At 38.0% G+C, this 16,916-nt stretch overlaps 1 long non-coding RNA gene across 1 annotated transcript; it reads right to left on the bottom strand.

Moving 5' to 3' along the window:
• Positions 1 to 11,841: 11,841 nt before the first annotated feature.
• Positions 11,842 to 16,646, bottom strand: LOC142168734 (uncharacterized). The gene is made up of 2 exons (XR_012698673.1): positions 15,916 to 16,646; positions 11,842 to 12,057 (listed from the first exon to the last, which is right to left on the bottom strand). It is a non-coding gene; the product is annotated as an uncharacterized LOC142168734 (long non-coding RNA).
• Positions 16,647 to 16,916: the final 270 nt, after the last annotated feature.

Below are 16,916 nucleotides of genomic sequence, written 5' to 3'. Positions count from 1 at the left end.
GATTTCTATAATTTTTTGGGTCCCATAATCAGACTCTTGATTTACTTCGTTGTTGTAACTCTTTAGTTTCCTCTTTCTTCTGATCAGCCTTTATGTAGGCTTAAGCTATCTTCTGATCTGTGGCTCACTGTATTATTTATTACTTTAGCCTTACATGGATGCTATGGAATATCCATGATACAATCTTCTAGCAATTCAATCCTTTGTCTATAACTTGGGCTCAATTCTTTCTTTTAACTTATACCGAAATCTTCTACGGCTGTATGATCGTCAAAATATATGCTGTATGGATAATACTCCGAAGTCTTAAGTGCGTTCATAACGTAACTAACTCTGGATCATTGATCGAATAATTCCTTTCGTTCCTTCTCAACTCTCTTTAATCGTAGGCAATTACTTTTTCTGGTCTTTCTGTCCTTTTGTTATGTGTATACTTAGCTTATCTTAGTTCCCACGCATGCCAGAGTTTTTCGCTCAATTGATATGATCTCGAATATTACTTTTGATTTTACTTTCTGTTCATTAGCCACAGTAGGTGCCACTTTCTTACAATGTTGTAGTGATACTGTTTTTACATGACCATTTCTTCTTCAAGTTACTATGGTTAGGTTGAAACCTTCTTTCTTATTTCCTCAGCTAGACTTTCATTGTAGTATTTAGGGAGGACCCTCTGACTCTTGTAGAGCTGCGAGCTTATTACATCGCATACTCGTCGAAATTTTTGATGTCCTTTCTCGCCTATAATTATCCGTAGTTACTTACCTCCACGCCCTTGTGCTTGTAGGTTTTTTTCTGAACTGATATTTCGACTGTCTTCCCAGTGGCATTCTTTTTTATTTTCGTAATACTCATACGGTGCCTTTAACTACCCCAACTCCTATCTGAATATATCTCAAGTATTATAATGATATTACTGCGAGGCTGAATTCACTATATTGTGTTTTACTATTTTTATCTTGCACGATCTCCTGATTCGTCGGTAACCACCTGTCTAGCCATAACTAGGCTCTTCCTGAATCAACTGTTAATTACTCGTTAGCCCATTCTCATGTTAATATTCCACGTAATCTTTCTTGGGTTATTCCTTTTGTCTTAACTTACCTCTCGTACTGGCTTCTTATTAATCAATAACATATCGGGCAGGAACCCTTACTTCCTCTCTTTAACATCATGCTTACATAATATTCTGGAATCGTAGCATATCTGTTGGCTTTGAATAAGTGCAATCTCATCCCTTTTTTATTTTTTTTTCGTATTCTTCCTTTACCATTCCATAATTACTGGAACCACTTAATTCTGACTTAATGCCACATCACTCCATATGCTCCCCTTTAGGGGAGTACTAAGAGTTGGAGCTACGACGACCTACCTATGGATGTTTTACCTCTTCATCTTTGGCGTCTTTTCACATCATCGATGACCCTTACTCGCCTTGTGGTAATCCTTCTGTACCAAGGATAACAAAATTCCTTACTCGCGATGGTGACACTTAGTGTAACTGGCACATACAGTTCCTTAAGCTTAACTTTGCTCACATTGCTTGTTTTAAGGAAGCGTCTTCCTGAATAACCATTCTCTGAATTTCTCATGAATCTTCTTCTGTGGTCCATTCTATTATCACCAGAACACAATATGAAGTTCTCATGATGCCGACCATCATCAAATCACTCAGTCCTTAATTCATGTTTAGTTTATCTTGTTCACCAGTCCATATTGATTTCTATTACTTAGGGGTCTAACCTTTTCTTTTGGTAATCACGTTAGCGTCACGAACTTATTTCTCGAAATGAGGATACGACTTTATGGCCTATACTCTTTTGTCGTCTCAAGGCCTGTCACCTTTCATCCTTTCCTTCACTTGACTATAGACTCTGTAATACTGTCATTTTTTTTGACCTACCGTTGTCTTCCATGTATCACATCTTACTCATAATGCTTCATTAACTCCCTTCTTATTTCCCGCTAACATCTATGTCTATTACTTTATTCTGAAAACTCGAACAAGACATTCTTTTGCTTTTAGCTCCCCTTGCTCCATCCATTGGCTCTTCGAATTACCTAACATTCTTTCTCTACTAGGGACGGGAGCCACACTAAGGTAATATTTTGTCCCTTCAAGGCTTCCAGTGCCTATCTTTATAGTACTCATATCTAGCTATACTATTTTAGAGTGCACCATCTGGGTGTCTCACAAGGAGATCTATTAGCACATTTGGAATATCCTTCGGAAATGTCAACTAACGCAAACATTCCATCCACCCTTTTTGGGTCACTCTAACCCTAGCCGGATCCTGATATTTGTCCTTCTCTTATACTACTTCTGTTAGCTTCCATGTGGCATAAATGAGATGGGTGTGGCCAATTGTACATACCTCTGCTACCATTGAAGGTAACTCAAAATGCTTATATCTCCCTTCCTGAATGGTAAATAATGATAATCTTTATTAACTGGGTACCTCGTACCCTTCTTCACCTTGCTTCTTTTACTTGCTGAAACTTGTGTCCACCTTCTGATTCTGTTATTCCTTTTTACCGTAAGAGTGGATAAGTATTCTTGCCTTAATACTCCTTATCAAGAACCTTACACCTTCTAGTACACGCATGGTCTGCTGAAGACCTCACATTTACTTATCATAAGCATGATGCAAAATCGAGTTCTTCTGACTCAACACTTCCACAGTTATAACTCTTACCGACCGTCTTTCTGAATGTAGGCATCATTGTATTATGAATAAGATAGAGTTTAGGAAATTGAGTTCTTACAACTGAGCTCTACCACACGATCTAGAGTAAGAAGAAAGAGTAACAATCCTAAATGCCCTGTAGCCTCCTGTTTATAAGTGTGGTACACGACACACCCAAAAACAAGACTCTACTAGACACGGCTTGTAGACTCCCTAGGACAGAACTACTCTAATACCACTTTTGTCACGACCCAACCGATGGGTCGCGACGGGCACCCGGTACCTTACTCAACCGAGTACCAACATAACATATCTTTCTTATTATACTTTCATTGGAAAATGAGCCAAACGGGCCGTCATGGGCTAACCAGAATAGACATAGGGGAATACTCAATATAGGATGACCCAACCTGATATATAAAAAAAAATTATACATGTGACATACGGGCCTATAAGGCCAACATGATCATTTGTAAACTCAAATTATAGGCCGGCAAGGCCATACAAGCATCCGTATACATGACATCTATCTACAACCCTTTAAGAGTACATACTTATCATAAAGGTTAGGACAGGGCCCCGCCAAACAATACATGTACTAATCATACTGACAAAACAAAAAACTCCGGAGCAAATGGAGCGCACCAACATCTTTCGCTGAGCTGATAGCCTACTTGGATGACTCTCGACCTGTCTATCGGGACCTGCGGGCATGAAACGCAGCGTCGCCAGGCAAAAGGGACGTTAGTACGAATAATTTATCGAGTATGTAAGGCACATAAATAAGTACATAAAAGACATGGAAGAAATATAGAGTAAATGACTCAACATGTAAGTCTGGACAACTCTGTAAATCATGAAATACTTATAGTGTCATGCATATGCGTATGAATGTCATGTCGTGCATAAGTACATGTGTTGATAATATCATTAAGCCTTTGAGGGCATCCCATCATATCATCTCGGCCACTGTGGGAATAATCATCAACGTATAATATATATATATATATATATATATATATATATATATATATATATATATATATATATATATATATATATATATATATATATATATATATATATATATATATATATATATATATATATATATATATATATATATATATATATATATATATATATATATATATATATATATATATATATATATATATATATATATATATATAACTCCATCTGGTCATGGGTCAATGTGTATGTATAAATGCATGAAATGCATATGAAACACGTTAATAAGATTTCTCGGAATGTCATAAAAATAATATGCCTGTCGGATAAACTTTATCAAATACGTATTTTTCTGAGACCCATGAACAGAAGATATAATAATAATTCACATGGGGAATCAAGAATATAGACACCCCTAGTATTTCTATGAATAGAGTCATTTATGGAACTTGTGCATTTGCTCGTTTCGTTCTTGTCGTATAGATCATGCCAAAAAGAAAGAAGGGATAGCCTTAATATACCTGAGTTGATTCTCTTGACAATCCCTCTAACATACATCAATTGCGACAACACGTAACGGCAAGATCGGAGTAGGAAAAAATCTGTATGATATTCTTGAGAAAGATTGCTCCGTACTCCGTTATAATTGCAAATTTTCACTTTGATTTGAATTGTTGAAGGTCTTTCGTTGCTTATGTGCTATATGCAGATGCATATTAAATGACCCAAATAACGTGATGAGATTCTTTAAGAGTCATAAGACTCTTAAGTTATAGATAATAACATGATGTGGATGTGGATAAAAACGTGAGTCATAAGACTCTTAAGTTTAAGACTCTTAAGTTATAGATTTCTTATACATGAATGTGCGCCCTACTTTATGTGGTGGCTTAACCACATATCCTTCATCTTTGCCACATAATCCACAAGATTTAAGAGTCATAGGTCTTGGGTGGCTTGCTGCCACATTAAGGATCTTATCCAATAATTAGCAACCAATTATCTTAATTTTACTTATAATACTACTCACTTTAAATACACCTTATACACCTTACTATTATGGCCATGTGGTACCTTGTATGGTAGTAGTCCATAAATATCGGGTATTTTAGCTCGGGCCGTATTTTATCACAAAATGTCAAACTTCGACGAAATTCATTTTCTTCGATTTGCCTAACCTCTCAACTTCACGACTTTACTCATCCCTTATTTGAAATAGCATAATGCTTATAATCTCAAAATAATCTCATTTCCGATCTTACGTTGATTAGCTTACGATGAAACTTTAACGTATGAAAATGCGGGATGCAACATCTCATTTTTTCAAGCTTCCATCAATTTACTTATGGCGTACTTTCACGTACGAAAACATAGGATGTAACAATATCAGCATTCAATAATTTAAAGAAGTTCATGGTTGCAGAATCTACTTAACAATCATAAACATACAAACAGTTTAAAAAGATGAGCACATGGTTTAATAACATCATTCAGCAAGAGTAGTAAAGCAGTTCACATTCAAGAATTTAAGCTAGTAGAAGAAGAACAAGGTTTAGGTTTTTACTAACCTCCTTTGGGGCAGCAAACCAAAAGAATGTTCAAATTAGCCTTTTAGGAAGCCAAGAGCTCAAGCTCTCAATCAGTAACAAGCTCAGAATCAAAAAAGAAAGGAAAAACAGAAAGTGACCAAGAACTCAAACTTTAATCAAAATTTCCTCAAAACACTATATTGTGTATTAACTTCTCAGCTATTAGGTGTAGTTGGTAGGTATATCTTGTTGTGTGTTAGGTGAAGGCATTAAAAGCCCCAATTTATAGTGGTTGTGAAGCCCTAGGGTTTCAGATATTCAAATCGATAGTGAAGAGTGACGGAGGATGGATGATGATAGCAAGGAAGGTGAAATCAGAGTGAAATCAGAGTGAAAACGAGTGAGAAATGAGTGAGAGCCTTGCCGTGAGTGCCTGACAGCAGTTACAAGTGAAGAACCATCAGATAAAGATCGGAGGTCCAGAGGTCATTGCATTTGACCTCTAGCTTCGAATAATCATCATGAGAGGCTCATGCATGAGTGATCTTTGTTGCAGCATCGAAGGATTTGAGGGTTGATGTTTCATGTGTATGTTTAGGTCAGAGAACTCGAGATTTTGAATTTGTATGATGAAATGAGGAAACACCGATGAGAATTACGGAAAGGGAAGTAGAAAGAATGATTCTGGGTCAAGATTTGTGACCTTGCACAGATTTGTGCAAGGTCTGTGATTGATTCATTCATGGCAGGTCGAGAGATTTTAGAGAGAAAATGGAAAAAGAGGCGGTCGGGCTTGGGGGGAAATGATTTAGGGTTAGGGGAGTTTAGGCCGTCTTTAAGGGTTAAACTTGAGGGATTTGATCGTTGATCTAAAAGATCAACGATCCTGATATTTTAGAGAGTTAATAATTTTGATGGGGAATTTTAGTGTCTGTTGTATCTTTGTGATCCAACTGTGAGGATTAAATTTTCTAGGTATTTTGAAATTAAGAGAAAAATGGGAGTTAAAACGTAGACCGTTGATCAAACGGATGGACGGTATGGATTAAATGTGTTTCTTTTGTGAGTGATTGGGATGGGTGACGTGGCAAGGTATGATAGGTTCAATGAGAGTGGCATGGATTGCCAAAGTGGAGAGGAAGGGGTTCTTTGGACTGGGTATTTTTGGATTGGGCTTGTCATTTGGACCAAATTGACCAAAAGGATAGCCATTTTGTGTTTAATTAGAGAATTGCAATTATAGCCTTTAGCCCTTTTAATCCCCTTTTGAAATTAAATTAAATAAACTTAATTATTTTAAATAAAATATAGTAAAATTATAATTAGCATATACACTACTAATTATTGTAAAATAATTAATTACAAAATACTTTATTTTTCTAAACTGTGACATTAATTTTGAATTATTAGCATAGTAAACCAATTAATTAGAAATTAAGGAATAATTCATTAAATCAATTATAAAGCCTCTGTGATGTATATAAAACTATTTTAATAATATAAAAAAAGTAAGCATGATATAATTATAACATTGAATTATTAATCTCAAAATTACTAATATTAAATTAATCTTGTACAAATAGGTGTTATTGATTGAAAACATTTTCAAAAACATTCAATGTAAATTATTAAGTATAAATAATTGAATTTTAAAAGGGAAGGCCAAAATTGGCCGTCAACACACATGACCCGCATCTGCAATAACGCAGAAGCGCATACTCACCCGTAGAAGCGGACACCCACCTGGAGCCTCAATCCCACATCTGCGATCAAACATCTGCAGATGCAGCCTCACACTTGCGTTCCCTAACCCGCAGAAGAGGAACACCTGACTAAGCCACAACCTCGCAGAAGTAGATCTGCATCTGCGTGCGCAGATGCGAAACACCAGAACTAGGTCTGCCTTATAACATGGAAATGATCTTAAACACATCTGAAGCTCGTCCGAGCCCCGCGAGACCCTATCCGAACATACCAACAAATCCCAAAACATAACGCGGACCAATTCGAGGCCTCAAATCACACATAAAAATATCAAAACTATGGATCGTACCTCAAATCAAACGTAATAAACTTTTGAACTTTCAACTTCCAGAACTCGTGTCGAACCACATTAAACCAACTCGGAATGACCTCAAATTTTGCACACAAGTTTCAAATGACATAACGAACCTATTCCAACTCCCGGAACAACAATCTGAACCCGATATCATCAAAGTCAACTCTCGATCGAACTTATGAACATTCCAAAACTTCAAATAGCCAACTTTCGCCAAATAGTGTCGAAACCTTCTAGAAACATCCAAATGCAAATTCGGGAATAAGCCAAAGTCCAAAATCACCATTCGGACCTAATGGAACCATAAAAACTCCGATCCGAGGTCAAATTCATGAAAGTCGAACTTGATCAACTCTTCCAACTTAAAGCTTCCTATTTAAGAATCATTCTTCCAAATCAATTTCGAACAACTCGAAGACTAAAACCGACCACACACGCAAGTCATGATACACCATATGAAGCTATCATGACCTCAAACCACCAAACTAAATGTAAATGCTCAAAATGACCAGTCGGGTCGTTACATTCTCCCCCACTTAAATATACGTTGTCCTCGAACGTGCCAAGAGTCATTCCAAAGTCATCAAATCACTGTATAACCTCACCATACACATAACCTTGGGTGAATCCCACGTCACCCCAATCTATATAAGCCTGACAACACAGCCTAACGTAAGATCCTTACTTCAACCTTATTCTATAAACTTTAGAACCCAAATTCCCAACATCAGGAACTCATTATAAGACCCGATTCTCACATCTATACACTGTGCAAGTCTGAAAAAGTTGTATCAAGCCACAACCATAACCCAAGATATAATCACATGATATACTGCATAACTCAGATACCCATAGCAATAACTTCCGGCCACAATAATTGCTCAATAACAAATCTGATACCGGTAACAAACCTCATGTCAAATAAAACCTTGTTCTAAAACTTTGTACATTACCAATGATGAAAGAAACACGCAGAAACTTATAACCACCCATCAGATCAACAAGTCGTGGGGCTTCCTCACCCAATAGGAACCATTGCCAAATTCTAAGATAACTAGTGATGTTATTCTCCCAAACATACCTTAATCAAATCTGATAGCACTTATTCCAGGTCTAATAACCTCATCTCATCTAGTACAAGCTGCTCAATCGACTTGCCATACCAATACCATCTATATCCATATACTGTGCAATCCATGCACCAAACAAGCAACAACTCGAATATACCCAATGATGGAAAGAGAATAAAATAAGAGAACCGTCCTGCAAACTCAAAAGATACCCCCACAAAGTGCAATGTTATGAACCCATCACACAAAGGAGAAACAAAACACACATAATAGCACAAAGATCATATCCCAACATAATTTCGTTGTGATGCGCGACCCAATCCAAACACATATGTTCGCATGGAATACGTAGAGCCATGATTCTCTCAATCAACAACCATATGCATATCAACAACAAACACGCGAAGTGCATGATCATAACCATGGAGAAAGGGATAGCAAAATATACCACAAACAGGAAGGCCATAACCAAGGCGCAATCAACCATTCAACACCCCAAGAGCCATCTGGCTCGAATTCTGCCACAAGGCCCAAATAGAACTGCATCATGTGTGTAAATAGTCAGCAGTCTCACAAATCAACGTAGAATATAAGTGCAGTACATGGAACATATCAGAATACGAATAATATCAACCCTAGATGATGACACACCCCTCAACAATAGATGTGCTAAGTAAACCAATCCGACCCGATGTAGAATACATATCATCTATAGGCCTACCAGTGGCCTCCAATTCAATTCTGATCCTCCCAAAATATATAGATAACCTTCGAAAAGTCCACAATCACCGATCCATAATACATACACTCAGTCGTCAACCTCTTAACATACCTTCATTATCTGCAACCAAGGTACAATCTGCCTCTGAGAACCTTCCTAGCCTTCAAATCCCTAGAATACAAGAATCTCCATATCTGATCCTAACTCCACCACTCAAATGACTGAAACATCCCTCATACACAATCATCTCACAAGAAAAACGTTCATAATTCTTCTATGCCACATAGAAAAATCCGAACATCAGTAGCCGAGCAACCAGGCAATTCTCATAATACCAGTCAAGCATTCGCAAGTCAAAACACAATGCACCCTTCTGAAATGTACAATCTTCTCAAGTAATACCAAATAGTACTAGAATTCTTCTAAACATCTGAAACCACCCATGCTGTCTAGAACTCATGACCTTCCTTTCGAACGGAACCGCAACCTCGTACATGTAAACCTCAATACTACATATCGCATCGCATCTATCATGCCATCATATGAAAACATGAGAACCTCATTATCAACTCCGAATCATATGCAGATACATAGCCCATCAGCCAGAAACCTTCCACTTGACCCCATCCAGGAAGAGATCACAACACGCATCATACTCCTCATACTTGTCAAAAACATCTGTACCAAATCGCAGTCGAGCACATAACCAAGCTATCAGAACTGAATCCCCCTAACTCAATCAAGTCTCACAGATCTCTCAACCAAAGAGTATTTCCACAAAACACCGGTAAAACCTCACCATAACAAGAGGACCAAAAGATCCAATCATATCCATTATCATGTTTATCCAACCCACTACCAAGTTGTCCTATTTCTTTGAGTTCCTTCCGAATTGCCTTCAAGTTAACACTTCTCCTTGCCAATACACCACGATCCTTAACCAAAGCTCATCACAAGAGATCCTAGCATGAAACCACGTCACCCTAAAGCGCATAAGACATTGTATCCCCTCTTAAGCACCCAAAAATACTGCATTCACAATCACTCTGAGAGATCTTATGTGAATCTGAAGTTGTTTTCTTAACCTCTCTGATACTGAAATGTAGAATCCATAATGATATAGAAATACCGTGAGTCCCAACACCATCCAATGCAAATCTCAGATCTTAGCCATTTACAAATCCAGAAATTCCTCAAATACCACATATGAATCTTGAACCCATTAGAAACTTATCGAGAGTCATCCGCCCTATTCTAATCTCAAATGCACTGCCAAAATGAGCCGAACAACATGTGCTCCATTAGCACACAAATACCTCAAGAAGTAACACACATCTCTAAGCAACCGAGTGAATCTCTACTCCATGCACACTACCTCCAGCACGAATCGCAAACCCGAGTCATTACGGCTCTGAAATGATGGAAGATTGAATCATTCCTTCATTCTATTCAAGTGATTTATTCATGAGCTAGAGAGATAGGAGCTTCGATTCGCAGGCAGATTTCTAGTATTCCCATAAAGTATAGCACATCATGCATCCAGCAATTTCCTTGCTCAAGTCATCCTCAAAGCCAACCTCTTCAAGTCACAGCTGATCCTCAAATATGTCTTAGACTGAAACCAATATAACACATGACCATGCAATCTGATCATCGATAGCAGACTCATCCACTTGGCTCAAAGCCATAGAACATCACATTTGATAACCCACAATACCCTTACTTCATAATTTCCATAATCTTGTACTGTAATTCAACTCAATCTTTTACAACTCATGTATCACAAATCATAAAATAACTCAAATCTTCTGCTAAGCGCATATCCATCCCTGTGACAGTCGTACGAACTTCCTAAAACGACCCAAACTCAAATTGCGGCTCATACACATCCCACTGGTAGAAAGAAAACTCTTCACATAAACATCATAGGGATCACACAACCCAAGAACGTCTAGTAGGAGATAACCCACCTACTAGCCTCAAGTGGCATATCACCACGCACTATATTGGGCACAACCACTATGCAATCGCTAAACCTTCCTTAGTCTAAACTCGTCAACAAGACATAAGAGTCTACTTCATTTCGAAATCAACATGAAAGATCCCTAACACACTCATCACTCAATACTGTGCAACATATCAAAAATAGAAATCGAGCATCCAAAGTCCTTTACGCCCCGAGCAAACCCTTCTCGCCATATCCAAATCATCTCAGCATAGTTCTCAGTCATATCATACTCATCATATAGCTATCCAACTATTCACTGAACCATCAATCCCACTCCTAGGGACACTATCGGACATATAAGTCCAAAAGCACATACTCACACTACGAAAACCACCGAGCCCCAACTACGGTCTAAACTTAGCCTCAAGTCTTCTAGACCGACCTATAACCACAACACTGAGAACACATCTTGCACCTCATCCGTGACATCACAAGTCGTCGATGCACAGCTAGTACCTAATACTCAACATAACATACGAGTGAGTGGAAGGGATTCAAAGAGATACGCTTCAAGCTGAATCGATGTCGCGCGATAAGGAAAAAAATATGGGAAATTCTCTACATGACCTGTAGCCACTCGAAGATAGGTATGGACGTCATCATACCGATCCGCATGACTCTACTAGACACTTGCTCAAGACTCGTTGAACCTATAAACCTAGAGCTCTGATACCAACTTGTCATGATCCAAAAATCTACCTAGTCGTGATGGCACCTAACCCAACCCGTTAGGTAAGCCATTAATAGTCAACACAACTCAAACGAGAACAATAAAAATCAATAACTGAAATAACTAAGTTTCTACACAATAACCCAAGGAATGGTATTACAAGGCATGAGTCACTAAGACTTAGTTTACAAAACTGGTATGAGAATAAATACAATGTCTATTTGAAATATACATAAGCATATTACAAATCTAAAGCTACCAAAGACAAGGGGTAGCGATATCTGAAAAGCAGGTACATCTACAATGCCAGCTTTCTCCAGGAACAGCAGCATCAGCTCCAAAATCTGCACGCAAGGTGCAAAAGTGTAGTGTGAGTACAACCAGCCGTATATACTCAATAAGTAACAAACCTAACCTCAAGTTGAAAGCAATGACGAGCTCGGAAGAAGGTCAATGTCCAACATCAGTAACCAATAGTAACACAGGATATAATAATGCCAGTAACAATAAATAGCTCAAGAGATATCATAATCGGATCGGTCACAGATACGGAAATTTAGACATGCTTTAAAAGTATAACAGTTAAAGCCCAAATCTTTCACCGAAATCACAAAAATATGAGTTTATCAGAGAACTATGATTTTTCCCAAGCTTTCAGCAATAGATCAGGCATTTTGTTTTCCAGTTAGCATGAGAAAAATATATCTCTATGCTTACATATCAGATATACATGTCAAGTCAATAATACCATGATGCCATCTAGCATGAGGAAGGTGTGTCCCTATGCCTATATATTAAGTCATCAAATATCATATTACCATCTAGCAAGAGGAAAATACATCTTTATGCCTACATGTCAAATACACATGTCAGGTAAATAATTTCATAGTGTTATCATTAAGTACACTCACTCTTAGCACATTCAAGGTGCCTAGCACAAGTGCCCCACATCAAACACAAAATCACACAGCATTGTACGGGTACCTGACATAAATTTCCCTCACCAAAACATGTGTATATATATCATTGTGCCTGTTCTCACTGAAAGTATCAGACTCCGGAGGGAGGATCCTGCCCCAAGGCTAATCAAAAGCCAATATGGCATGTTGCGGTGTGCAACCCGATCCAAATAATAATCAATAGACAATAAGACATGTTGCGGCGTGCAACCCGATTCAAATACCCATCAATAGCCCATATGGCATGTTGCTGCGTGCAACCCGATCTAAATATCACTCATAGTGTGGCTCTATGACCCACATCATTCATCAACCGCTCAAATCTCCATATGCCAATATCTCACAAAAATATAATCCAATTATACAACACGAAATATGATAATGTGCCACAAATTCGACTCAAACTCGTATCACATACAAGGACACTAATAACATATGAGACAGTATATCAAAAGTGCATAAAGACATAGATATAGCATGCGGATGTAACTATTATGACTAAACAGTATGACTACGGCTAAGGCAAATAGCTCAACATGGCAGAAACAGCCCTATTATGTCTCAAACAATAAAGTAGATACCCTAAATATTATTTCTAGCATGAATAAAAACTCACGTAGTCATACAAATGGAGAAAACATGATATCAAAGAAGCATGATAGCAAAACAAGGCATATAATGCCTAAGAACTACCCGAATCATGAATACCCCGGTGCACGCACACACGCCCATTACCTAGCGCGTTTGTCACCCACAACACCTCTCAATTATCATAGTTTCAAGGATAACTACCCTCAATTACAAGTTTAGATATGTTAATTACCTCGAACAAGCCAAAACAAATACCGAGCAAGCTGGACAATACTCTAGAAATGACATTTCACGTGAATCGGCCTCTGAACGACTCGAAACTAGCCAAAAGCAACTCAAAATATCAAATAATGTTGTAGGAAATAATCCCAAGCGATAAAGGTTGAATCTTTAATCAAATAATCAAAGTCAACCAAAAAGTCAACCCATGCCCGCATCTCAAAACCCGACAAAATTTATAAATTCTGATAACCCATTCAATTACGAGTCCAACAATACTAATTTCACTCAAATCCGACTCCGAATCGATGTTCAAATCTCAAATATTCACTTTAGAAAAATTTACACAAAAACTCCAAGTTTCTCTTTAAGATTCATCACCCAAATGCCAAAATTAAAGATAAAATCATGTAAGATAATCAAAGAACTTCCAAATTACAAAGCTTCAGGTATAGATGGCTACCCTGTAGAATTCTTCAAAGAGTATTGGGGGATTGTAGGTGAAGATATTATAAATACAATACTGCAGTTCTTTCAAAATGGCAAGCTGCTAAATGAAGTAAATTGTACCACCATCACCCTAGTTCCCAAGGTTGCTAATCCTACTTATGTAAAGGATTACAAGCCTATTGCATGTTACTCCACCATATACAAACTGATAGCAAAGGTGCTAACTGGTAGATTGAAAAGTGTAGTAGATTATTTGGTGGGACCAACCCAATCTGTATTTATTGAGGGGAGGAATATACTTGATAATGTTATTGTTGCTCATGAATTAGTGAACGGATATTCACAGAAAGGTGTGTCCCCCAGATGTATGGTTAAAGTAGATATAAGGAAAGCCTATGACTCGGTGAATTGGGATTTCTGGAAGATGGTATTGCTGGAGTATGGCATTCCATTGAAAGTGGTGGAACTTATTATGACATGTGTCTCTACAGTTAGTTACTTCTTGTTGATAAATGGCAGTCTGACTCAATGTCTTCCACTGGTTCTAGCAATGATCTTTTCAACTAGTGGAAGAGTCACTTAGATTGTTTGAATAGCTACCCTACATTGATTTGAGTTGTTATAGTGATGTACAGTTTTAGTGATCTAAAGTTAGCTCTATAGTTGTCATAGTCCTGATTCACTTGAGATTTGAATCATGAGTCAAACTGAGTCATATATACATATTGATACTTGATTAAATGAAAATTTTCCTTTTAACCAAAAAAATAATAATCAAAACCTAGTTGAAAATACTTACCCCAATCTATGTGGTGAAATTCTCCTCTAAAATCGCCCAAAATCGAGCTCTAGATCTCCAAATGCGGTAAAACAACTCAACCCTCGAAATAAATAAGATTTGCCCAGGAATCTCCGCATTTGCGGACCAACTCGCGCACATGCGCTCAAGCATTTGCGAGACAAAGCTCGCATCTACGACTTTCACTTACCTGAGAACAAACCGCATATGCGCCACAGCCCACACGACCCGCATCTGCGATAACTCAGAAGCGCATACTCATCCGCAGAAGCGGACACCTACCTAGAGCCTCATTCCCGCATCTGCGATCAAACATCCGCAGATGCGGCCTCACACATGCGTTCCCTAACCCGCAGAAGCGGAACACCTGAATATGCCACAACCTCACAGAAGCGACTCAAACCTCGCAGAAACGGATTCGCATTTGCGTTCCAACCTGCGCAGATGCGAAACACCAGAACCAGGTTTTCCTAATAACATGGAAATGATACGAAACTCACCCGAGCTCCTCGAGACCCCGTCCGAACATACCAACAAGTCCCAAAACATAACGCGGACCAACTCGAGGCCTCAAATCCTACATAGCAACATTAAAACCATGAATCATACCTCAAATCAAATTTAATGAACTTTTAAACTTTCAACTTCCAAAACTCGTGTTGAACCACATTAAATCAACTCGGAATGACCTCAAATTTTGCATACAAGTTTCAAATTACATAACGAACCTATTCTAACTCCCGAAACAACAATCCGAACTCGATATCATCGAAGTCAACTCTCGGTCAAACTTATGAATATTCCAAACCTTCAAATTGCTAACTTTCGCCAAATAGTACTGAAACCTTCTAGAAACGTCCAAATGCAAATTCGGGCATATGCCCAAGTCCAAAATCGTCATTCAACCTAACGGAACCATAAAAACTCCGATCGGGGTCAAATATACAAAAGTCAAACTTGGTCAACTCTTCCAACTTAAAGCTTCCTATTTAAGAATCATTCGTCCAAATCAAGTCCGAACAATTCTAAGACCAAAACCGACCATACATGCAAGTCTTAATACACCAAATGATGCTACTCATGACCTCAAACTACCGAACTGAATGCAAATGCTCAAAACAACCGGTCGTGTCGTTACAATATATTTTTATGATGAGTTGACAATTGATGATTATGAGATTTACCGTGATAAAGGGGCGATGCTCGTGCATGTTCCCATGTGATCGGCGTATAAAAGGCTCTGGATGATGATTTGAAGGGTTCCTCGTACCTTATTCATGGAAGTTGGACTGGTTGGTGTGAAAACTTCATATTCTTGTATCTTCATTCTTCACACACCTCCCGTGCTCCTGTACAATTAAAGTTCCGAACTGGACGTTCTTGGAAACTTTACACAAACAATCTTAGCTTTCTGCTACAGTTTAACTTGCTCTCGCTGTGTTATGAAATTTTATAGGTTAATTCTCTTTGAGTTGGAATTTTATGTACACCATGCAAGTATATGATAGATGGAGTGAGCCAAATTTGATGTCACTTTATTCTAGTAGATTCTTTTGTTTTGTGGGCTTTAAAATTGAAATAGAGAAAGAGAGAGTAAATGAACTAAGTAGTTACTTTTAATGCTTTCTATAGACTAAGGAGGTGTCGTAGTTGTAGCTAGCTTTATCAACAGAAGGATGCCCCATTAAAGTCAATAAAAATGACCATGACTTAAATGAGAACATTATAAACTTGACATTAGTAGTATCCTGTCCCATCTATACATGAATGTGAGAGCAGTCAGTAGGTAGCAATGTGAAAGCAAATTCACAAGGGTCCCTCCCCTTGGTCCTTTTCTGATGGGCTAAAATTCTTCATATATGGGAAGGGAGAAAAAGGAGTTCGGAACTAAAGTAACACCTTTTTTAACTCAAACGATCAAAATAGATGCTACAAAAATTTGGGCTCAATTTTATATATAGCGAATGTATTATATGTTACCTCGTTAACGCGTAGCACATGTAATATACGCGCTATACCCCAATAAATTAAACTCCTCCTCCCTCTTTCCAGACACGATGCTCCCCTCCCCCTCACCCCTTTTTCTTATTTTTTATCCACCATTAGAGCCCACATTGGCCCACCAAAAACTCGTGTAACCAATTTCTTTGGAAAAAAATGCAAGATTCAAGGTATATTTGTGGTA

Source organism: Nicotiana tabacum, chromosome 14 (assembly GCF_000715075.1).
Source record: "Nicotiana tabacum cultivar K326 chromosome 14, ASM71507v2, whole genome shotgun sequence".
NCBI lineage: Eukaryota > Viridiplantae > Streptophyta > Magnoliopsida > Solanales > Solanaceae > Nicotiana > Nicotiana tabacum.
The sequence above is the reverse complement of the archived record's forward strand: the minus strand, read 5'-3'. Positions and strand labels throughout refer to the sequence as shown.